Raw genomic sequence first — 26,997 nt, 5'->3', positions numbered from 1 at the left:
ACGGTGCATCCAGACGTCTGGGGAGTTGCAGCAACATGCCGCGGCGGACTGTACAAGAAGTGACCATTCAAGACGTGCAAAAGAGACGAAACCCCAACAAACACTGTAAGTGGACCTCACGAAGCTCTTTGGCCAACTTTTCCCACGACACCCAACAGGCGCGCTTGAGTGTATTTTGGAGGTTGTTTCTGGTTTGTCTGAACAAAGGCTGGAGATGCATGGGAGGATCAGGTTACACTTCAGCACGACTCGCCGAGAGTCGGTATTTTATATTTACCGTATTCCATTTCAGCAGCTGCAGTACACTGTTAAAGCTGGAGGGCCAGGTAAATCAGCGTGTTATAACCCATCTATACTGTAGTATCAGGCTCCAGTCAGATGTTTTCCACATCTGCATCAATTATAACAAAGGCAGAAGTCTGTTAGAAGCACACAAAGCCTGTATAAATCCCAGTAAGCCCGAGGTTTTAGTGAGTTTTAGGCAGTTGCTAACTTTCTGGAGAGACTCTGCTGGGACTCTCCGTGTTTATCTCAGGGCCTTTTTGTCCCTGTTCACACACCCCCATAAGTTAAAGCGCCTTCAACACCCCTAACCCTGGAGATCCCAGCCTGACAAAGCCCAAGAAGTTGACGTATCTTCCCTTTAACTTTTAGATGCTTTTGGATTTAGATACGGCATTGTGCTTTGCAGGAGCAGATATATAGAAGTGAATGGTCTTTTGGGGCCAATGTTGAGAGTCCCTGAGATTACCAGTGAGTACTGCTTTACAAGTAGAAAATGCAAAAATAGATATAAACCACTGGCAGAGACAAAGGAAAATAGACATCCTCTGGAAGCTTATAAAGTTCCAGTTTGAGATTTGGGCTCAGTATTTAGAATATTTTTTGCTCTTTTCTGTACTTTGAAATGAAGCTGATTTTTACTAAACCTGACAAACCTTTTTAGTCATATTTCCACTCCAAAAAAAATAAATAAATACATTTTATTCCCACACATAGTAATATAACCCACATACTTGTACTTCATGCTGTTCTCCAATTATAGGCTATATTACAATACAATATTTACAGTTTACTGTATTAAAACTAAGGTATAATAAGTATTTTTTTACATTTGGTCAGTAAACTTTATGCATTAGTAGTATAAATGCTGTAATATATACAGTATAATACTATTCAAAAGCACTACCCATATTTTTTTCCAAATGGGTTATTTATTTATCTATTCACACACACACACACACACACACACACACACACACACACACAGACTCTCTCTCACACACACACACACACACACAGACTCTCTCTCACAAACACACACACACACACAGACTCTCTCTCACACACACACACACACACACACACACACACACACACAGACTCTCTCTCAGACACACACACAGACTCTCTCACACACACACACACACACACACACACACACACACAGACAGACTCTCACACACACACACACAAAAACATGGATATTTGAATAAATGTCAGCACTGAAATATTTCGTATTCAAGTAGTACAATTCATAATAAATGAAAAATAAAAATACACCAGAGAAATAGCTGAATTAACTGCTCTCATTGATTACAATTTAATTACATAAATTACCGGCCCTGTGAGGTTTGGCGCTTTGAAGAGCGTGTATGCAGTGCTCCACGATGGGGTTGTAGTATCTACTTCATAGTGTTGTGTTTACTGGCAACTAAATGAGAACTGTAACAGGCTGGAATGCAAAATGCCAAAGCGACACATAATCTCATCTGGCAGCAACAGTTGACCTGCGCTCTGCTTGAACATCAGCCCTAAAAGCCACATAACATGCGTTATCCCACGGAAGGATCCGCGCTGCTACGCTTGGCTGGAAAACTCACATCAGCATCTACTGTCAGAATGAGAAATCGTGCCATCTGAGCAGAAGGCGAGGCTGGAAAATCCCCACCTCAAGCGAGCGCATCTGACGGTGCATTATTTATCAAGAATTGAACTGCAGCTGTCATTTTTGCCAGTGTGTGTGTGTACGTGCTGTGTGTCAATGTGTGTGTGTGTATTATTGGAGAATCTAAGCTGGCCTTGATGCGAGCTCCTGGAGCGGGCGCAGCTTCCACATCAGGCTTATTTAGTCATAATTCTGCTTACTGCATTTCCAGTCAGCATGCATCAATCCGTTTAAAATAATAAAGCCACGGTTTCCGCCCGACCCGGTCATTACAAACATCATGCGTCCTGAGAAAACTGAGTGTTTTTCTGGCAGGAACACATTGTGATAAGGGGCGTCGATGCGCTATAAACATCACTATTGGCCTGCGGCTACGCTCCTCGTGTGGCAGATCAGACCCAGTCAATACAAGGCCCTTGCTTCCTAGATGTGTGTGGGAATCCCCTTGCAGGCGGTCGTTGAGAAAAGAAAGCATTGCTGAAAGCGGCCCTCTCTCCTCCTGAACTAAACCTCCTTCCCCCCTCTACTAGAGACGGAGGAGGAAAAAGCAGACTTCATGTCAGAGCGGTTGACTTTGTGTTTGAGGACAGGCCAGACGGGGAGCGACTTGGTTGGAAACGGTTGAATCTAAGACAACATCTCTATCGTTTGCTCATATTTGGGAAAATAAAAACACAATCATCAAAAATCAACCCAAAATGGCACAAGAAACACCCCAGCTGCTGTCTTCCCATTACTTGAAAGTATTTTTTATCAAATGATTTATTTTTATTTTTTTGGTCAAAATATGGTTCAGTGTTTTGAAAAAGAAAATTTACAATTAAATTATAAATGTTATTTTCAACATTTTACAGTGAAATATTAGCAATTTTAAAATAGTGATCTTTTTTGTATTTCTCATTTTATTTTATTTTTAAATTTTTTTATTATTAATTGTATAGAGTAGTAAGTAGTAGCAACAGTCATATTACTGATATGAATATTTTTAATTATTTAAAAATATTTATTAATATTGATACATAATGATCATATTTTGGCCCAGATTAGGCAGCTATACCAAACCATACACAGCAAACCTGTTTTTAGTTTTCTCCTTACAGAATTTTGCTGCCAAAAGTTGAATGTTGCATTTGCATTATTTAATTTAATTTAATTTAAATGTATTTTGTTTAGACTCCAGTAAACTAGTCCAAATTAACTAAACTGTTTGTACACTAATTGCCGGGTGAAAATGTTTTCTTCAGTTGGCTGTTAATGCTGCAAACAAATTGCAAGCGATGAGTAACTAGAGCGTTTGTTACAATGTTCACGTAGTTTTCTCTCATAAACACATATTCCAATAATAGTCAAAGCTCTGGATTCCAGAAGAGATGTAGAGCTCCAGTCTTCCATTGGGTGAAGCTGCGTGAGGAAAAAAACACTAAGCACTGGTTTTGGAGCGATGAGGTCAATAGCGATGTAGTTGCTCGTAGAAGGTGTGGTCTGTGTGTGTGTGTATTGTGTTAATTGTAAATCTGGGTTAACTAAGTCTCTTTCTTTTTACCTAGGTTTACATCATCAAAGTGGCGTGGTCTGGCAACACTGAGATCATTTTTCAGGTAGCTACAGTAAATTTTCGACCTTCAGGTGAGTTTTGAGCTTCTTCAGTATAACACTGGGATGATAGAAAGCAAATATTGGCGTCCTTTAGTCTTAAAGTAGAGCGTGCCTTTCTTTGCCAGTAAACGCTGAAGATGTAATGCCAGTCCTGAGTCAATGGGGCCAGGCTGGTAGTCATACTGGTAGCTCAACAGCTTTGGCCACTGGGCCACAACATAATACTAATTCTTCTTTTTGCCCCCAATTACATAATAGTGTACATTTGCTTTTTTAAAGACAAACAAAACAAATTCATGTCACAAAAATTGTCGCCAAACACACACACACACACACACACACACACACACAAATTGTGAATAATATGACACGCTGATGAATAATAAATTATAAGAGTATTAGCTATTAATATAACAGTCACAAATTAGTTTTATTAATAGAGTTGTTATTTATTGTGGTACTTTTTGGTACTTTCACGACTTATTATACCCAGCACATGAGAGTTTGATTGACAGGAAGTCCGACCAATGTGCTTGCAGAATCTACTGCCCTTTTGATGTTCATTCGTGTTTGTTTCATGTTAAAACTATTTATTGTGTGACTTTGTGTTTTGTAGTGAATTGATTGAGCATATATTCGAAAGTGAGAGAGGCTGTGTGTGTCATGAGCTACTAGAGAACTTTATAATAATGGCTCTAGCATGCATTTGGCCAGGCGCCAACTTCTGAAGTGTAGCTTTCAAAATAAAAAGCCCGTCTTAGTGATCCACTTGCGGCTAAAATGGCAAATCATGCAGCCCAGATGAGCAGTATTTAATTGTCCGCTCGTTTAGCTTTGTCATAATGAAAAGTACATGCAGTAATACTGAAAACTAAAAACTAGCGTGGAGCCTGTTGGATTTCAGAGTGTGCACTTTACCAGTACGGCCGTAACCTGTGGTCTGGTCTGGTGATGTTTGATCATCCTGGTCACTGATGGCTGAGACTTTCCTGTTTTGATCAGAAACTTCATGAGTTGTGCAACGACATCTCATCCACGACCACATTGTCCTAAAATAACACACAAAGAAAGTGTTGCTAGTGCTTGGTGTTTTTTACGGTTGTTCGGTTTGTTTGAGAAGAAGACTGTCTTTATAGCAGTTCATTGCGATCCTTCAGAATATCACTGTACAGAGAGTCAGATCTTTTGAAAAAGTGAAACACAACTTCACCACTTCCTTTCCACCAGCTTCTATTCATACGCTGTTAGTTAGTGCTGTCAAATGATTCATCAAAATAAAATAAACGTTTTAGTTTAGTAATATTTGAGTGCATATTGGCGAAATAAATTCAAAGCACAGTACACGCATAGATTTCAGAAAAATAGGATTATTTTATGCATTAAATGGTTATAAAATAATATAAGCATGTGAAAATGTATTTTGCATGATATACTGTATGTGTCGACGAATATACACAGTACATAAATTATATGAAACAAAACCTTTATTTTTGAATGCAATTCAATGCACTGCTATTCATGTAAAGGGTTAATTAATTTAGTAATTACACAAAAAGGAATATATTTAATCATGCCTAATTAAACAGAGCATAGGATTTATTTGATTTATCGAATTAGTCGTCTTTTAGTGACGCCAGTTTATAAATGATGATTAATCATAAAGCGAGTTTGCATAATTTAATCTGATTGATATTAATAATGTAAAGTAGTATGAGTTGAGATCAGCTGAACACACAGATCAAAGCGTTAAACTTCAAGGCCTGTGCTTACCTGTGACGAAGGTGTTCTGCACAGATCTTCCTCGCAAACAGTTTAGAGCAAAACCACTATTATTAGAAGCGCTCCAGCACAACTGGAAGCTATTCACCAAATTTGTACAAATGTTCCAGAAATCCCTGCGGTGAGCTCCGCCCACAGCTTCCTAAAATATTACAGACTTTTCTCCACTGAGCAGTTCCACAGAGAAATCTGAGCCGTGTGGAAAGAAAAATACAAGCTAAATCGAACACTCAACATAGGTCCGTAAATGTTTCCTTGAATTACTTGTAATGTTGCTGCTATTTAACGTCCTGATCTATTGTGCATCCTTGTAAATATCGTTATTATGTAGTATTAATATTCATATTTTTACATAAAAAATACAGACACAAGGTAAAAGGAATAACATAAATTTGTAAATACCAAGAGAAATATATATATATATATATATATATATATATATATATATATATATATATATATATATATAAACATTATTTAAAGTGATATAATTAAAAATAAAATCTGAAAAATAACATTTTTATTATTTTTCTTCTTCACACCTTATATAATTTTAACAAAAAATTGCTTTCATAGCTATTAAATCCTTGAGAAGTTGGCCTCGATGAACAAATTGCCCAGACCGATTTACATGTCAAATTACATTTATAATAAATAAAGAACCTCACGGCTCATTTATTTTCCTTTTCAGTTCGTAAGCACGGTCACTGGTTTTTCCTGTGGCGAGATTCAAAAGAAAGCGTATGAAATACTTCATTGGAGCGTGCATGATATTTTTCGTCTTTCTCCTGTGATTCCAGGGCTTAAAGTTTCCTAGCACCGCTCTGGATCTCGGCGTGCGGAAAAAAAATAATCATGCGTTTTAAAAAGCGATATTACTTTGGAGTCAATGAGTTCTCTGAGGGAGCAGAAGCGAACTAACACTACTAGCCCATCAGAATAGTTTGATCTCATAAACCACGAGGCGTTCGTAGAGTAATCATCTCCATAAACGATGTGATCGCCAAGATGATCCTTTACCAGTAAATTCAAAGACTGTGTGATTTTAAAATGCATTATCTGTAGGTATTTTACTTTGTATTTTAAGCGTTATTCATTAAAACCATGGTTTTGATATTTTATTGGAGACAATTATCTTCATCAGTCATCCTGGAAGTTACTAGGTTAGGCTGGTTGTTGGTTGATTGCAAAATAATCCCTTAGTTACGGCCTAGTTAGTTCCACTTATTTCAAAATACTAATGCATTATTTACATTTTTTTATAATTAAGTGTCATTGAACATGTCATTAGAGTCAAGTATCTGTTTGTCTCATCTCATGTTGATGAGTGTTTATTCTTTAGAGTCAACCTTATATTAGAGTGGAACAAAGAGAAAATCAGTCTGAATAAGAGAAAGCTATAACTTTGCCACAATATCCTTAGATCTTAAAATCATTGGACCCTCCTCTCCCCGTCCGGAAAAAGTTTTGAGGCTCAGGATTTACACATTTATTTTTTTGCTTTAACCTAGTGACTGCTTTTAATGGCTTCTTCCTCAGCTCTCCCTCCCGTTCCTTTCACTCTTTGCTTTTTCTCCCGTGTTGTTAAGGGAACTCTAAGCGCTGTTGCCAGCACTGAAGAAGAGGATCTTACGACAGCTCTCTGAATGGTTGTGATGTTTCGTAACTCTTCACAAACGGAAACACACACTTTCATTCATACCACACGTTGGGGCTTGCAGAGTTTAACAGCTCTTTCGTAGCATTTTATTAAATTTAAAATAACACCCCAGTATAATTGAATGTAATGTTTTGAGACACTATCGGAACAATAAATGGAGTGCAAAAAAAGACTAAAAAGTTTGTACGTCAAGTGATTAATTGCTATAAATCACACATGCAAAAAAATTCCATTACATTATGCATATATTTGTAGTATATGCCAAATGCACCCACTTGAAAATACTTACATTTATATGTTTAAATGTTTTATAATTACATTTAGAATATAAACATAACATATTTTCTTAAATGCATACATGTTAGTTTTCATGCATAGCTAATAAATTTACAGCGTATACAAATTTATTATATTTTTGGATGTAGTTGATTAATCATTTGTATACGCTAATGAAAGTCAACCTAAATACAAAATATGAAGTATCTGTTTACGAGAAAGGAGCGCTAAGCGAGAACACCAGCTAAATCAGTCTTTTTCATCTTCCAAACACAAAATTATCAATATAGTTGCAAATAGGCAGAGCAGACAGACAGAAAATAACCACACACACACACACACACACACACACCTCAACACACTGGACTTGTTACACAAAATGATTGGCACAGGCTTCCGAAACATAGACACAATGAGAAAATTAAGACAACTGAAAAGTAGGGAACAGCAGAAAAAGAGTCAAGGTGTGACACGAGAATATATGAATAAATATACAAATGTTAATATACATTCAATTAGTAGTACGATACATAATTGTGGAATTTGCATATTTTAAAAAGATTAAATATAGTTATTATTATGTTTCACATTTAAATATACCAATTCATGATGTTAAAATGTTAAAACATAAAAGTAACTTTGATGTAATGTTCAAGTGTCCCTCACACGGCATGACAGTGGCATCAAAAATATTTGCTTTAAAGTAAAACATTGCAAAGAACATTTGCAGGAAAGATGTTTCGCATAGCATCAAAAACCCGTTTTCTTTTCACAGTCCAATCTTTCACCCAGCCAAGCAGTTTGGTAGAATATTCATATATGAACACAAATTATATTTAGCCTGAAAACAAATGTGTTGTTGAGGCATGTCTGTTTCTGAGATGGTGATCATCATGAATTGAGCACTTATGTTGCTCTGAGCAGGCTCGGACGTATGGCTGTGATTCTCATCCGTGTCCTTTCTGTCCTTCAGGCATCACAAGAAGAAACTGAGTCTATGGGTTTATCAGAGAGTACGTGTTCTTGGCAGCTTTGACTAAACTCACATTCCGACGCTGCTCTGCAGTTAAGGCTGTTTACTATCTTCTCTTCAAAACACCAGCTCTAGAGACTCTGGATAAAACAAAAGGATAAGCCTCAAGTTGGTCCATGCCTGTACGACTTTATTCTACTGAACACAAAAAACAAAGAAATGTGGGGAAGCAATTGCCCATAACCATTTCATTTCCATCATTTCATTTAATTGATTTTTATTTAGCCAGTGGAAGTTGATGGCTACCGAAACCATTTTTACTGTGTTACAATATTTATTTATTACTGTTATACTGTCTATACCGTTTAATGCATGAGGCTTGGCATGAGCGTGGCCAGTGCTGATCTTGGCATGCAAGCTTCCACTAAGATCAGGTTTTCTCACTTCATCGTATTTGTTGTGTGTTATTTCAGTACAAGCCCGTTTTCTTCCTGTTGCTAGATAAAGCTGAAATAAACACCAATGAACATCGGAGAATCTTGTTTCGACTGATGCATTTTTAACCGATGTTAAAGGCAGTTCACCAAAAATCATAAATTCAGTGCATCGTTCAGCACCTCGAATAGTTCAAAACATATGCGGATAATCGCACATTTCTGACGAACACAAAGGAAGATTAAAAACAAGTGTGTAATCAGGCTGTTTAGGTGCTTTCATAGTATATATTTTCTTTTGTGAACCATAACGGTTTACAAATCTTCCCTTTAACTTTGGGCAGAACAAAAGGGAAATTCACAGGTTAGAAACTACTCCAGGAAGTAAATGATGAGGCGAATGTTCATTTCTGGGTGAACTGGCCCTTTAATCTGCTCTTGTCTAAAAAGTCAGATTCTGTATTTGTGATTGTTCGGGATCGCCTGTCAGTCAAACTCTCTCTGAAGTTGTTTTGAGGTAGTCGTGTGCTGGCTTTTGCCGACTTATTCAGCTTACTCTCAAGAGATGAAGAATCAGACAAATCTGTCTCCTAGAAGGAAAAAGAGCAGTTTTTCTCTCGAGGAGCAATCCTTCAATGCTTTAGCAGGCTTCTGCTCATGTCTCGAAACACACACTTTAATGTGAGACTAAACCCGGAACAAGCCCAACTGAATAGCAGCGTATAAAATGTACAAAACTAATGAATGAGCAGGTGTCCAAATTTTTGACGGGTAGTGTGCATACTGTTTGTGTAATTATAAGGCGTAACCGTAAAATAGCGCCATTACAATAGGGAGCTATTTATGCTTGGCAATTATCAAATGCCCACATGCATTGTGCGCTAGATAGAGTGCATTGTAAGCTATCGAAGTTTTGTGAAAAATGTGAATCACGGTTATATGCAGCAAAAAAATGCAACCTCAAAACAGTCTTTGTTATGGACCCGTGCAGCTCATTCATTGTCAAAATCAGCGTTTTATCTGTGTGCAAATCATTCTGATGGTGCTGAGTCACAGTAAGACATTGTTCTTCAGCTTAATAAATGAAGCGGACAACAATAAAACTTTGTCTGGCATGATAGCGTATGCGCCAGCTTCCCATCATTAGTCTCGAAACAGACGCGGGCGAGAACTAAGGCACGCTGAGGTTCGGTCTTTAAATGTGTATGCGTGCCTTTGGTGTTACAACAAGTGTATGTTAAAAACCACGAGCTAATTCAGTGTCGCTTTTGTTTTTGTTACTTATTAGAAATGCTTATGTCACGTATTTAAATGCACTTCATATCAGACACATTACATCAGTCCCCTCAGACTTTTTGCGACTCATTAAGTCATTGAAGCAAAATTAATGGCGTAAATGACCAACCTACCATTCTGCAAACCTACAAAAACATATACATACAACTGAAACGATTTCGGCTGAAATAAATACTGCGGCACTTCATTACGCGCCATCACAATGCTTGCAGTCAGAACGAATTATCAGTTAATAAACCGTTTTCCAAACTCATATGACCTCAAATCAACTGTAGTGCTTATGTTTTGTAAGCTGATATATTTTGATATTTGCATCATATAACCAGCTGTTTATGGCTTTTAAAATATAGTAAATGTGCTCTAAAGCGCACCAGTACAACGATGATCTTATGTTGCAAAAGTGATCTGAAATGGCTTGCAGTTTGCTTTGGCAAACATTTTCCTTTTATTAACTGTATTGTTTGGTTTTTAGGTCAAGTTTGAGGATGTTTGAAACATTAACCTTGTTATACTTAGCTGATTTCATTGTATTTAGAAATTGTAAGAACCAAAGCATAATGCTGCCAGAGAATCACGTTCATCTACTTGGATTACAGAATTACTGTTCAAGGGGTCAACATTATACAGAAATGTCACCTATTTCTTCACTGGTTAGCTCTATATTACTATTGCATTATGGGTAAACCACGGGTCTTCAGAACTGGTCGTTTTTTTGTGTTACAGTCATGCAGTGCTTAAAGTAAAGCCATCAAATCACATCTTGATTGTTTTCTTTCACATGCGTGCACAGATACTTCAGGACCTGATTGTATAGGCGGCTCTGCTGGATTTGGGCTCTGCTATAGTCATCAAAGGCATGAATGTGTAAAATGCACGTATGATCTACTTCAGCTCTGCTCTTCTGGAAAGACATGAAGTGTGATTTCATTAGTCCCCAGCTGCTTTTGGCTGAAATAAAGACCTGCGTAACAAAAACTCCACAGATGGGAGAAAATGTTTATTAGATACCAGCAAATGAGAAATAACGTATAGCTGCGAGTGAGCGTTCACGGGCATTCAGGACCGGAGTATAAAATGTTCCACTATGTCAGTGCCAATACCATGCAGAACAGGCCACGCACACAGATCGGGGAGGGGAGCGAGCATTTTGAATGCATTATAATCAAGCGGCCCTTTACTGCAAAAATCACATTCACTTGTGCTTTTTCACTCTCCTGTCAATCCTGCTCTGCATCCACAGTTGCCATTACAAACCGATGTTAAACTTTTCATCATCACTGTTCTGCAGATGGAGCTTCTGGATAAATTCCCACGTGGAAGGCGGACAGAGAAGGATCCAAGCATAGAATCATTCCCTTTTACCAGGTAAACATCGTTTCCAGAAAGCCCCTTTCCTACTATGCACACAGCATAAAGTCGGAAATTCAGTTCAGTTCTTTTGCTTTCCCTGAATTTCAAGATCACATACTGAGCGTCTGGCACTCAGATGATTGGACAGGGCCGTAGACCTCTTTGATGGATTGGCTTCATGACATGTATATGCAGGAGTGGGCAGTCTGGAGTGTTATTGGTTTAGACTGAACACCTGTGGCTGTAAATTTAGCAGCCTGCAAGGACTGTTTGCTCGTGGATCAGACCGTGCAAGCACCTGAATGTCGTCTCACATTACCAGCGCTTTGGCGTTTAACCACTATCTCAACTCTGGCGCTGGCGCACGGCTCCATAGTCTGCACAGAAAGCGCCTGTAATTAGCGACGCCGGCGTGCGTATATTCTACATCCATTAGTGAGCTTTGCGACACTCTCATTAAAGACTTACGCACTGTATCAGTTGTCATTAAAACAGATCAGTCTACTGACGCTTCCAGTCTTTAACAAGATGTTTATGCACGTTTCATTGATGATTTGGGGTTGAAACCCCATTTTCACCTGCTTTAAAAATGAATTCATGTTCTAATAATTTTGGTCGATCTTTACCTGAATTGTACTAGCGTATAAAGATAATGCCGTTTTTCAATTAACCATAAAAATACAAAATTGTGCTGTCAAAGTTAATCACGATTAATCATCCAAAATAAGAAGTTTTTATCTGCTGAAATTTACATTTTGTGTGTATAAATAAATACAAACGCATGCATGCATATATTTAGGTTTACGTAAATGCATACACGTGTAAATATTATCCAATGTGTATTATTATTGTATGTATTGTACATAATAAATATACATAGCACACGCATATATTATATAAAACAAAACATATTTTGGATACAATTAATCATTAACGCACTAGTAAAATATACAATTAAAAATTATAATTGTAAACTTAAGATTGTTAAGTCCCCCTTTTTCTTCTTTATTATAGACAGGAAGTTAGAAGAAATTTTTTTAGGCAATTTCCTCTTTTGAGCACTTAAAACTAATCAGACAAAAGTTGTAATTTACAACCGATGCATTAACGGCTGTTAGATTTCTTTGAAGTGCTTACTGCTTAAAATATTTGTCTTGCTGTAGACAGACCTTCCAGTCAGTTTTAAATTCCCAGTTGAACCATAATTGCTTCAGTTGAGAGAGATTCATTTAGATTTTGCAATTGGTGTTATCATACAACAACATATGCGCACGGATAAAAAGTCCCTCACCTCAGAATCTCCTGAGTAGTTGATTTCATACAGTGTGAGCGGGGTTTTTGTTGCACAATCCCAACACACACACGCACCACATCACACACACCGAGTGTTTTTAACCACATTTTTCTGAATGCTTGCGTTGCTAAAAAGCCCACGACCCCAGGGCCTTGGGTGGGAGAAGTCTTGTTGTTTTCCACATGTTTTAGCTATATTTTACACTTCTTTCAATAAAACGGACCACAGTATGGTTATGGTTCAGCAGGATATGACTCATAAAACTTAAGAGGCTCATTTGTATTTCATTTCTTGGTATTGTTTTATGGGCCCACGGTCTTTGTTTGGGCAAGTTTCATGCTTGTAGTCTTCCAGCATCTGATAAAATGGTTATAAAGCATGAAGGACATTTCCCAAAGCTTCCCTAAATTGCCTAAGCCCTGTAAAGAGTGCTGATGGAATTAGAGAATGAAGATGATGATCGTCTTGATTTCACTTGGAGCAAGATCCTCTTCAGGAAAAGCCATCATCCGAGGCAGTGGCCATGGGCGACTGAAACCCATAAATGAGTACTGTAGGGTAAGTTGAAAACAACATCACCTGTCGCTGGCGTTCGTCTCACCTGCAATGAGAACCGTATCATGTTTTTAGTTCTGATATGCTGCAGAAATTCACCTGAGCCAGAGAAAACATCCTGCCCGTTGTTCTCCAGCGCTTGGGACTATTTAGTTCAGTTAAACCCAAAGGAGAATTTAGCAGAAGTTAACCCATTTCCGTAGAAAAGGCCATGTTCTCAGTAGTCTGCACTAATAGCATGTCGTATACTTGTGTTTGAAATACCTTTAATTTTACGCTAATACAATTTGTTTGAATTCATATTTGTGCAAAATACCCTGCAGACTTAATATAAAATACTTCTGATCCTGATCAATTTAAAAGACTAAATTTGTACCACTTGGCCCATACGTTTAATTGAGTAAGAATGCAGTTATAGGTAAGTATGTTTGATTATGCTAAAGTTATACTGTATAGTATACTTCAGTTACAAGTGAAATATTTTGCATTTAAAAGTCTGATATTATTCAAGGTGTCGGATTATCATCAAAATTTTATGACCCAAGAAATGCCCTTATCCATATCCAAGTGACTTTAGGATTTTACATGGAGGTATTGTATATCAGTGACATTAAAAGGCATAAATATTCACAGTCTTGTAACTAAACATTGACTTTGTCAGGAGTAGTTTGTTTGTTTTAATACTTGCTGCCTGCAATGTTGCCAAATGTTAATTTTAAAAAGCGTTTTTTTATTCGAATGCATTTTAAAAGTCGCGGTGTGTATGTGATATTGGGCGGCTAGGTAGGTACCGCGGTCCAATTGAATATTAGAGAGTGTTGTTTCTCACCTCCTTCCTGCGTCGCTCGGGTTGCCAGATTGAGGACGCCACGACGAGAACAGAGCAACTGGCGGCGTTAGGTGGCGATCATTGTTTAATAAACCTCTGGGCGTCGTGTCTTTCTGAAATCCGATACGATCTGTGATATCTAGCGCGGTCATTAAATTGTCTTCAATGGCTAATGTTTTAAACCAACTGCAGCAGCTGTCGGAATGCGATTGGATAAAGCGGCAGTGAAGTGATCCCACACGAACCACAACAAAAACAGACATTCCGGCCGGAAAACACATTTCAAAGCAAATTAAGCTGGATTTGAGTGTCATAATAAATATGAATTTATGTTTGGTAGTCAGAGTTATTCCTGTGATAAGAGGCTGTGTTGCATCCTTGATCCTTCCAGAAATGATCCCTAATATGTGACAGTATTTATATAGTTGATTTTTAAGAATTATAAAATGTGAAACACTTTGCCATATTTCAGGATTCTTAGCCTTTTTCTGAAGTAGCAATATTTTGTAACGTTTAAAAGCAGCTTGCTGTAGTTTTTGATATCTTTCGAATACACTGATACACCTCGCTGAATAGAAAGCATCCGTATCTTTAGTGGCTCAGACTTTGACACGTAATGTCACGTCTTGGCTAGCAAGCTCACCTTTTATAAGAACCTCATGAGACTCAGAGTGAAAAAAGTAGAAGTAGGTTAACTGAGAGATCGTGTATTAAAGTCCACGCTCCGAGCCAGGTTTCTATAGAGTGTCTCTTGCTGTCGATTGAATTTCCTTAACGCAAAAGACTGTTTCCGTCTTAAGTGACTGTCAGGCTTTTGGTGGAAGGTTAAGAGGGAGAAAAAGAAGTCAGAATCCAGATTTGGCAGCGTGCTGTCTGCTTTAGGAGCTGGGGTTTGGAGCTGCGCTGGGAGTTAGCCTTCGTAGCATCATGGCTTTCTGTTGACTTTTAAAGGGCTGTTTCTAAAGGAAACTGCTTTTCAAAAATATTTATTTTTTTCTCGAGGGGTGCCTGCAAGTGACGGTCATGATCTGCCGAGAGGATTTCAGCTGTTTGACCAAGCGTCTAAAAGTCACCATTCAGTTCAATCAATTTCAGCCCCTCTCACTTCCTCAAGCGTCGACCGTAAACAAGCGGTGTCATCGTCCAGCTGATGAATCCCAGTCCTGTCGTGTTCGAGGTTAATCTTATGGTTCATTGTTTACAGTAATTCCCTCTTTAGTGAAATAAATATGACAAGATTAATTAGACCCCAGATATCTGATTAGCCTTAATAATTCAAGACTTAAGACTCAGATGACTAATTTCTCTAGAGGTTGCATTCTAATTTACATACTGGAGTAGTATATGGAGTGCTTGTTTCCACCATTTCAGCCAAAAGGTAAAATCACAATTTTTCGTCAGAAAGTACATAATAAAAAGCTTGCAATCCACGTGCTACAATGTCAAATTGTGTGTTAAAATATTTGTATTTATTTAAACAAACATCTCACAATTCTGGGAATATATATAATATTAAAAAAAAAAAAAAAAAAAAAAATATATATATATATATATATATATATATATATATATATATATATATATATATATATATATATATATATATATATATATATATATATATTTAATTATTATTATTAATATAATTAATTATTATATTATTATAGGATATTTATCTATTTTATTATATATTATTATGATTAATTATGTATTTTATTTTTGGATTTTTGTTTTTCAGTGGAGTCATATGTTTCATGCAGCGTTTGTTCTGTTGGAGTGAATAGAACCAATAGTTTTCAGTTATTTTGGCTTGAAAATAAACATATTAGCCATTACTTTTTGAAAATCTGAAATTAATTGAAAGTATTTGTTCTTTAGAGGGAAAAAAGTACAGTTTCCCACAAATGCAAGTTAAAAATATATATTTTAATGAAAAAGAATTAATTTGGTTTTACATAGAAAATTTCACATGAATAAGCAGTCATTAAACTACAAGGACAACTGGTGAGAATATGGCGTTATGTAAAGTAGTACAGTATGTACTGTATAGTGAACAATCCCCTTCTTTTATGAACACAGTGCCTTAGCGCCCTTCTGGGGTGATATAGACAAACATTCATCTCTCTCTGCCACATACACACATAAAACAATCAAAGGTAATGCACACCCACCCAATAGAAGTGCATTTACTCTAATTAGCCGCCTCCATATAGCAGCGTCTTCGGGAATGCTAATGGCGGGAGGTCAGATGCCGAACCCTGGGGAGCCATCCATCCGTGCACATCCTGGCAAGAAAGAATAAGATCCATATCCAATATTCCAATCTCCAAACTGATCATCAGCAGTGTCACTGTTTCTGACTCAAAACAAGCACATTCAAAACACCCCCTTTCATTAAAGAGAATTGAGCACCGGCGCTCAATTGCGAGTAACTTGGCCGAGTCAGGAAAGCGGTGCGAGAAACCGTCCGGGCTCGGTCTAAAAGCCGGGGTAGAAAGGGCGGCCTGAGCAGATGCGTCCGAGCGTGCGGTTTAATATTCCAGTCAGGTCGGCCGTCGCAACTCAGAAGAAGGGGCGTCCGTCTGAAGGACTTCACGAAGCAACACTCCGGCACAATGAAATTAAAGCTCCTCTGCCAAAAAACATACAATGGCAAAAGCATCTTCTGTATCAGCCCAGGAGGCACCGCGGCTTTATTAGGCGAGGGGCTGCAGATCTGAAGCAGAAACAGCTTGCTCTCGGCGCTGAGTGAAACTGGCCATCACCCACCGTGTCGTGCCCTCATATCAGAAGCGCTGCATGGCGTCCGTGATTATACCATCAAATAAATGAAAATGCGCCAGCTTGCTGTTTGGGTGTAAATGTGGCTCTGCTTTATTTGACGCTGCGTGCGATGCTATAAAGACAGCGTTTGGAGTGGTAAAGAAATATGTTTGTGTAGAAGAAACCCATTGTAGTTTAGGCTTTATATCTTATCAGCAGCTTCTGAGTGTGTGACATAAATGTGTATGTTATTTTCACCTCGAGCCTGATCCAGCTGCCGGTGTATATTTCTCCAGTGCGAGAAGTGCGCGTGTTCTTTGAGGCGTCCTGAAGGCCTGAATCCACCAAAGAATGCAGTATCGCTCCATACCTTTTTACACACAGCAAAATCAATGCATCTTCATTTATATTACAGAGATTGAGTAACAAATCCAATGAAATCTAAATAAATAGCCACTAGCCTTGACAGCTCCTGGAAGTCAACAATTAGATTTAAAAAAAAAACTAATACAAAATGAATAATCTTGTCATGCCACAGACACCAATTTATATATGACTGAATAAAATTGTAATAATTAAGTGCATAATAACACGTTTGCTTAAAAGATATTAGCAATAAAATCATATATTAAGAATATATATTTTAAAGTTAAATTGTAAAAAAAAAACCTACAAATTATTAAAACTTTGACTAAAATTAAATTAGGAAAAAAACAGAATTTAAAAGCATTAATTGCAACAATTAGAAGTAGTTTATAAGAATTACTGAAATAAGACAAACATGGTTCTAAAACTGTCTTTATATTAAGAAAAACATCTGGGCAAAGATTAATTCATGATTAATCATTGCAAAATAAGCTTTGTTTATATTTTATGTGTGTGTGATGTATTTGTTTATGTATATATATAAAATATAAAATACACACAGTCATACAACATACATTTTGAAAATATTTATTTAAATTTGTATTATTTACGAGATTGGGTAAATGCATATCCTCCTCAACTAAATATATACACGCATATGTATTGCATTTATATATGCATAATAAACCGCATGAAGTACACATGCATATATTATATAAACTAATTTTGAATCAAAAAGATGGCCAAGAAGACGCCTGTCTAACTTGCATATATGTTCATTTCCAGGAACCCAGTGGAAAAAAGAAGTCAGGTAAAGCCAATCTTGCCGGATCTGTCCGTGGTTAGTGTGCCCCTCTGCTGACCACGCTCTTCATAAACGTTGAGTTTCTCTGCCCTTTACTACGGATGCTTTAGTTTCTTTGTTACCCGAACGTTTCCCACCTCAACCTCACTCCAGCTCGTTAAATGTTCCTCATCAGGCATTGTGGAGACAGCGACTTCTTTCCTAAAGTGGTAACAGATGCCCCTTAGCACGTGCTCTGTGTGTGAGCCCTCGAGAGTGCGCTGCGGCCAGCCCGTCTCTTAGGTAGGCAGGGCTGCACCGGCTTTGTGCTCCGTCCCTGCCAGCCCGACCATGCATGGCGGTGTGGTAGTAGTGGTGGTTTGCGGAGGAGACCTAGTCGGGTTAGCAGACAGTAGTGTGTTTGTGCGGTCTTTAGCTGCAGAGTTAACGCTCACCGTTTCTTCACAAGGTATGAAACTGGCGCTAAGCGCTAGCAGTTCAAATGTGCCTGCTCTGGCATGTTTTGCTTAGAGATCTTGAGAGAAGTAGCCATATTAGTTTTACAAAATATCTAACCTTGCATTGGATGACTTGCTCTCTGATGTTGGTTGTGCTCTCTCTTCAGCCTTAGATTGAAGCGTTAGTCAGAACTCTTTTTGTCATTAAAATCGTAAATGCTTTGGAAACCAATGTGCAGCTTTTGAGTTGAGTTCAGTAGAAATGACACTTTGTCTGTGAATGATTTCAAAAGAATGAGAGAATCGTGTCTGCAGTAAACTTTTACATTTACTCACCTTCATGCCGTTCTTCTTTCTTTCTTCCATTCTACTCACAGAGAAAGTGAGGCAAACATATGACTTATACTCTACTAATAAGTCATCTACTTTCTCTTTTTGAGATTTTGGCCTTTTATTCAAGGGTTGCACAACTAAAAACTTCATTAATTCAATAAGTTACTAGAACTCACTTTACACAATGAACAGGTTTAACTAGAACACTTTAGTAGCACTCACTTCAACTAATGACTAGCACTTTTCCCTCAATCATTACCTACTTTTCTGCTTCTTAATGTAGTGTGGTAGTTAAGAAGTTTAGTTAGTGTGTAGGATTAGGGATGTAGAATAAAGTCGCGAAAGAATAAGGCATTAATATGTGCTTAATTAGCACCAATAAGTGGATAATATTCTATTAGCGCTCGTGCTAATAGGGTATAACCAAATATAAAATAAAAGTGTTACCAATTTAATTATTAACTGTGCTCGTACAAGCACCAACCAGCGCAAATACACAGCCTTTCGTAAAATATGGCAAACAAAGGCTCAAACACACGATACATTCATTTAAGCTCTTTAACTTAATATTAATTTTGAGATGTTTTGGTCGTATGGAGTGGACGTCTCTCCAGGTGTCATTAAAAATCTTTTCATTAGTGTCTCTGAAGCACAGCAGCAATCCTAAATATTTAGGACTAAATCTTTCAGGTTTGGTACAACATGAGTGTGAGTAAATATTAGAACTTCACTTTTTGGGTGTGATATGACTTTAGAGTGTGTAAACACCGCGCGTAAAGGTATTTTTGGGAGACCCTCATGAAATCATTCACAGAGATGGATTCAGCTGAAGCATCTGCTTCAATGATTTTGTCACGGATCACCAAACTAGTCATCACGCACAACTTTCAGTTAGACTCTAGTAAATGTGGCACCTGCAGAACAATCGAAAACGCGTTGGGCAGGCCACTTTTCCATTATTCCAGTCTCTTCCACGTTAGCCCGTTGAGTTTGTTTCCCTGCAAGACTCCAGCACTAAACCCTGGGAGCTTTCCAGCTTTGATGATATTTCCTGTCACGCTTTGCCTCTTTCCTCTCCGTGGTGGCGCTGGGACACCAGGAGAGCGCGTCCATAGCTGTGTGTCTCTTCCAGGAGAGACCTGCCCCCTCCGCCGACCCGGCTGCTGCTGGACCAGTGCGTGGCGCCGTCACCGACTGGCTTAGAAGCAGGAGAGCTCTGGGAATCAGTCTGTACGTGGGGGCAGATGGTGGAGGTCATCGAGAAGAAACGAACCGTGCTTCCAGCCTTCGCTATTATTGTCCGTCACGCCATACATTTGCATTATTTACCCAATATAGAAAGTCAAGAATTGCATAGTGGAAACAACATTTTTTCTCTACTGGCTGTGTTTGTACTCAAATAGATTGGACATTTTTTCTTGCAAGCTACCAGAGTTTATCTTTTGGACTTTATTACTCATAAATTGGTAGTTTTAAAGTCCTGAGGCAAGAGACTTTATTACAATTCTGACTTGACCATCGGTGCGTTAGAACTGTAATATATAAACTCACAGTTCTGGAGGAAAAATTGCAGTTGCCTTTATTATTAGTTTTTCATTTTAAATTTTAAATTGCTCACTAAGATCATTAGGTTATGGCATACCTACTGGCTAAATGATAAAAGTTGCAATAGAGTCCCTGAAACATGCAATAACAGACAGCAGAGAGTCATACAAATGCTGGAAAAGTGTGTGTGTAGATATATGTGCATGTATATATATATATATATATATATATATATATATATATATATATATATATATATATATATATATATATATATATAATATTATTAATGTGTGTTTGTGTGTAGAATTAGAGGCTACCAGGAAAGCTAATTTTGGTTTATTAATTGCATTCATATGTTCAAAAACCAGCTCTTGCCTCATCATATTGATAATTACCAATTACAAATGGAATAAATAGCCTATATGCGTAAAAAATATCATAAAATTTGACAAAGGTCAGTTTGCATCCCTGATTATATCATGCATCATCTATGAAATATTAAATGATTTGAGCACAGCTAATAAAAAGTTGTCTCTCCTGCCACTGCACAGAATCTTTGAAGCACCAAAGTAGAGTTAATAATCTTTCACAACTTGTTTTTATATAGCATACCTTGGAAAAATATGGGAGGCCCAGACCTGGGGAGCTCGAGAAGCGGTGGTAGAAGTGCTGTTAAATTAATTGAATGAATATTCTGTCATCATCACTCACCCTCCTCTAATTTTCTTTCTTTTCCGTCTGATTTCCCAGGTTGGTGGTTTGTCAGCACCGAGGACGCTCAGGGCTGGGTACCAGCCACATGTCTGGAGGCTCAGGATGATCCTGATGATTTCTCGCTCCCAGCAGAAGAAGGTAAAGAGTCCTGCCTGTCATCAGATGTTCCTCTTACTTTAATCAAATGTCTGCAACAACAACATAAAATCAGATTTGGGATCTCGACAAGTAAAGTGTGTGTTTTTTTAATGCTCATTTCTAATTTAATATCCGGAAACTATAAGAATGACTACTAGAAGTCAGCCATTCATTGCTTGTCAAGAGTTTAAACTCTTTTTGGGGTGCTTGTTAAGTTTAGGTACTGTGTAGGACTAGGGATGTAGAATAAGGTCACATAGAATAATATGCACTTAACTATCACTAATAAATGGCTAATATTCTAGTAATATGCATGCTACTGATAGATCCAACCATAAAATAAAGTGTTACCCAATAGAAAATGGACTAAATTGATTAAGCTTTACAGTCTCCTTCTGATCACACTGTAAAGACAGTTCTCTCTCAGTGTTTGTCTTGTTTTAGATGATTAAAATGATTCTCAAAGAGACTTGTCCTCTGAGAAACCGGTCAAAATGAAAGGGAGTGCATGTTTGAAAAGTGGAACAAATATCCTCTAATGACCCCGAAAACTGATTAAAAAGAATATGTAGCCAAAAAATAAAAATGACCAGCATAAACCACTCACCCCAAGACATCCGTCAGTGTATGTGACTTTATTAAAATTATAACGTAAATACATGACTTCCGGTTATTTTTCATTCTGGCTTCTTGGCTGACCTATGACCCGATGAGTTGATTCATACGTCCTCAAGCCCAGAACTGGGAAGAGCCAGGATAAATTTGTCAAAAACTCTGAAAGAAGAAAGTCATATACACCTAGGATGGCTTGAGGGTGAGCAAAAATATGCCCTAATTTTCATTTTTGGGTGAACTATCCTTTAAATTACTTAAAATTACTATAAATTAAAACGTCCTGTACACTTGCATTATATGAAGAACTTTGTTTGGTGAAAAATTGACTGTGAACCTTGCTGAGCCATAAAGACTTAAAACACCCTTTATCAAACACCCTATCCAGAACACACCAGACAGAAAATATTACAACCCCTAACATCACATAAGTACAAAAAAATCATACAATGTTTCTCATAGCAAGAGAGATGAGAAGGTTAGAGTTATTCTCGGTTAAAATCTGCTAAGATCTGCACTGTATGGCAGAGAGTAGATATCTGGTAGGCTAGTATATCCAGTATGAAGAGACCTGACCTGTGTCTGCTTGCTCTCTGCTGGAGTGTGCCGGAGATTCTGGTCACTGCCGAGAGGCACGTTGGTCGCCGCGTACTTAGGGGATCTGTTCAGCACAGGCTTTGGTCAAGGTGGAGAGCACAGCACTTTATCACTCTATTGTGAAGCATGCATGTGTGAGCCCTGCATGTGCTGCATGCGCTGGAAGTCTAGAACTGGACCACAGCCACGAATCGGGAATTGTGACACTGGTAGCTTTTTTTTTAAATACTTTCATTTCACGTTTAATTTCTGGTTTGCAAATGGAATTGCAGAAGCACATGAAATGTCGCTGTGAATGACATGGTGTTGACTGATGCATGACGGAAGCTCCAAATATAAATGAGCGACACAATCACAATTTCAACAGATTAAAGGGTTGTTCACCCAAAAACTAACATTTGTTGTTATTTCAGGCCATACAGTATTTTGAAGACTTTTGTAGAACAAAAGTAGAGTTTGTAGAAGTTTTTTTATTATTTGAAACTGTGCACCTTGGTGATTCAATCAATAATGTTGTGAATAATGCTTAGTTTCTTGCACAGATTGATTGTTTTTGCTTCATAAGACCTCAATTTATGACCAAGAGCCACAGGGATTCATTTCTGTTCCTTGATATGCTTTTTACTCAATAAAAAAAAATATTATTTTTGCCCAAACATGTCAATTTGCTGAAATTAAACTTTAACGTGTAACTCAAACTGATGCATTACGTGATATAGCTTGTTCAGTCTAGTATTATGTTAATTATATCAGAAATAAATTGGAATGACCCATTTATTCACACAGTTTTACACAGTTTTTCGTTTCCTATTCTGAACAGTATGAACAAAATATATGAACTGTGGAGAAAAGCAAAAGTAAACAAATGAATGTTCAAGCTAGTTTTTTTATGGCTTAGAACTTCATCTAAGTAAGCATTTAAACGATCAAACCCGGTGGACCCATGTTATGTTTAGATTGTGATTATGTTGGTAGCATGTGAAAATAATCAGTCTTCCCAGCAGATGTGCTTATGCTGTCAATATTTCGAGTCTCTGATCAGATCTTCCTCCCCACTCCTCCTTCATCTGCTATTCATCAAAACCTAAAACAGAAAGAGCAAATGCAGATTACAAGCAGCCATTTAAAAAGTTAAACTACATCAAATTTACCACTGCATGTTTTCAACTATTTTTGAAAAACAATGACAGCATGGTAAGCTCAATAAACCTTCTAAATAAATGTATTAATGTCATTGTTTTCAAGCAACTGAACAGTTTTTTGCTGTCAAGCTTTAGTGGAACGTTATTGCATTTTCTAAAGAAAACATAAGTGGTAAATGGGCTGTAGTGGTTGGATGTTATTCGTGAACTTCACTTTTAATTTTTGAACATCCTTTTCATATCCCCAGAGAAAAGTACACTGCGATATACCCATACTCTGCACGCGATCAAGATGAAATAGATTTGGAGAGAGGCATGACTGTTGAGGTCATTCAGAAAAACCTGGAAGGCTGGTGGAAGATCAGGTAAAACCAAATGCAAATGTCCTCAACAGTACTCAGAAAAAGTACTTAAAAGGCTTTTCTTACAGCATTGTCCCTTTTACCCAACAGATACCAAGGAAAAGAGGGCTGGGCCCCGGCGTCAGTATCTGAAGAAGGCTGATATCCTCAGTCAGAAGATGGCTGCTGGCGCTCCAGGTCATGCCAGTACTAATGAGCCTCGATGTGGCTTGCAAACAACAGAACGCCAACAAAGAAAAAAACAAGGAGAACCAGCGCGACCGATTTTCACCCTTTTCAGAAAGCAAGCGCAGTAAGCAAAAAAAAAATCCTTTATAGCCTAAAAAATGACAAGTATTCAAGTATTCAAATGATGCTGCATAGCAGAGAATGCAGATTCATTCTCTGACAGTAGGTGGCACTCACGGAACAGCAGTCAATACAGCGTGTCCTGAGTTATCGCTTTGAACATTGGCGTTGGAATTCATAAAAGTTACTGGCCAACTGGTGATAGTTTAATAACCTCTTCTACAAAATTTTTACTCTCATTTGCCACTTGTAGAGAGTTAATTACGGGCTAATTATGAGGTAAAAATAATACTAAAGCATTCCCAGTTGTGTCATTCAAAAAATATAATAGCCTAATTAGCTCCATTTAGATACTAGATTGTAGTGCGCTCTCAGTGGTGGGTTGGATCAGAAAGGTATACAGCATCAAATAAATATTCAGATGATGTACTTTGGCCAACCCTAACAGAAACAGCAAAAAGAAAAAACTCTAAATTCTTCCCTCTTCTCTTCTACAGAAGCAGGAGCACGACAGAGACCTCCACCACGCCGGGATCTTACAATAGTAAGGGGTCATCATTTATAACTGCTTCTCAAATCTTTTTTTTAATTCTTTCTTCAAGGTTCTACAGGAGGTGCTTTCTTTTTTTATTTCAGTATTTCCTGAAGAGTTTGGCTCGCCTACCAGTGACTTTCTAGTAATCCTGAAGACCTTGATTAGATTGTTCATGTGTGTTTGATTAGGATCGGAGCTAAACTCTGCAGGAAGTGGACCTTGAGGCCAGAGTTGAGAACCTCTGATTTAGAGGATTAATTAATTTTGATGATGGTTGAGTTTGATTGGTTGGAGCAGGGGTTACCAAATTTGATCCCGAAGAGCCGGTGTCTTGAAGAGTTTAGCTGTAACTTGCCTCAACACATCTGCCTGGAATTTTCTAGAATACCTAGTAAGACCTTGATTAACTGGTTCAGGTGTGTTTGATTAAAGTTGGAGTTAAACTCGGCAGGACACTGGCCTCCAGGACAGCGTCTGGTGACCCTTGGGTTGGGGATTGAGAAGCATACAAGATTAGACAGTCTAACTCTTTGCCTATCTCTTATTTTAGCCACGAGGTGTGAATCTACCTAAGCCTCCAGTGCCCCCACAAGTAGAGGAGGAGTATTACACCATAGCTGACTTTCAGACGACTATCCCGGATGGCATTAGCTTCCAGGCAGGAGTGAAAGTTGAAGTGAGTATAAGAGGAGGCAAAGCTTGGACTTTTTGACTAGCTCTCAAATGAACAGATCAGAATATTCCACACGTTTCTCTACATTTATATTGCATCTTATACTCCCAGGTCATTGAGAAGAACTCTAGTGGCTGGTGGTACATTCAAATTGATGAAAAAGAAGGCTGGGCTCCAGTCACATTCATTGATAAATACAAGAAAACTAGCAATGCCTCTAGGCCTAACTTTTGGCCCGCTTCCTGGTGAGATGGGTCAACTGAAGCTTGAAGATACCTCAAGCAACAATACCAACTCTGAGAATAGTTGGTCCAAACCTCTACCAGATGAACCTTCATCAAACTCTGATTTCTCCACCCGGTCCAAGCTGAGAGAATGGAAGCCCAATGTAGTTAAAGGCAGCCCCATTTTTTCAGGACCCTTACCACCTCCCCATCCTCACCCACGGCTGAAGAGAAGCCAGCTTTACCACCAAGGAGAGAATCCATCAACAAGAGCCTGGAACTGGAGGACAAACCCAAAGCAGAACTTCTAAACCCCTCCCACCCAAACCACCAGCCCCAGGGGTCATCATCCCATTGGTGACCCCAAAACCAGCTCCTGTCAAACCAGACAAACCTCCAGAGATAAAGAAGGAGGAGAAGAACAAGCAGCTCTACCTGCGCAATGAGATGGGCTTGGAGTGTGGCCACAACATCTCAGCCAAGGAGGTGAAAAAGTTCAACCTAAAGCATGTGGCCAAGCAGCCTCCCAAACCCAAAGTAGATTCACAAGAAGACAAGCCGGATTTGCCCAGCCCAGCTCCGTTTCTCAAGCCCAAACCAGTGGTCAGACCAAAGCCCGCCCCTGCAGCCAAACCAGAGCCAGTGGCCAAGAATGAGCTAGACATCACAAACCTCGGAGTAAGCTTCCGTCCGTCTAAACCTCCAGAGTTCAGTGCCAACTCAAGTGATCCCAACCAGCAGAGTGACACTCCCCCGAATAACGGCAGAACAAACGAAGACTCAAAACCCCCCAGTAAACAACAAAATGGCCACGACCCATCCGAAACAACTAAACCACCACCGCCACCAACAGCCCCCAAAGAGCCTCCCCAGAGGCCTTCTGTAGCACCTAGAAGACCTCCTCCACCAAAGAAAAGTTCTGAGCCAGCCAGTCCTACAGACACCAAAGCTCCCAAAAAGACTTGCCAGAAGCCAAGCCGACCATGCCTCCTCAGAGCAGACCCCCGCCGCCCAAAACAAAACCCAAAGACAAGGAGAAGGAGGAACCCAAGGCCAAGGTCCCAGTGCCACCAAAGCCCCTCATTAAGACAGAAAAACCAGGACCACCGAGAGACAAACTCCCACCTCTTATCAAGGAGCCGGCCAAAGAGGAGCTGTTCTTAGCTGTAGCAGACTTTGAAGGAGGCGAGCAGACGCCTGGCTTTAAAGAGGCGCTGTTTTGAAGTCCTGGAGAAAAGTACCAACGGCTGGTGGTTTTGTAAAAATGCGAGCGATGGGCCAGTGATGGAGGGCTGGATCCCTTCCAACTACCTGACCAAGAAACCTTAGGTCCTCTTGACAAGGCTGCCTAAAGTAAACTTATTTAATTAACATCTTTTATTTATGGGTACCTTTTTTTAAAAAAAATGACATTACATCTTTTGCAAGTTCAAACAGGCCATAATAATTAGTTTGCTTGCTTTTTGTAAC

The 26,997-nt window shown here is 38.5% G+C and overlaps 1 pseudogene; it reads left to right on the top strand.

The window, feature by feature from the left end:
• Nucleotides 1–35: 35 nt before the first annotated feature.
• On the top strand, nucleotides 36–26,997 carry LOC122326386 (annotated as a pseudogene).

The sequence above is a fragment of the Puntigrus tetrazona genome, chromosome 21, assembly GCF_018831695.1.
Source record: "Puntigrus tetrazona isolate hp1 chromosome 21, ASM1883169v1, whole genome shotgun sequence".
NCBI lineage: Eukaryota > Metazoa > Chordata > Actinopteri > Cypriniformes > Cyprinidae > Puntigrus > Puntigrus tetrazona.
The sequence above is the reverse complement of the archived record's forward strand: the minus strand, read 5'-3'. Positions and strand labels throughout refer to the sequence as shown.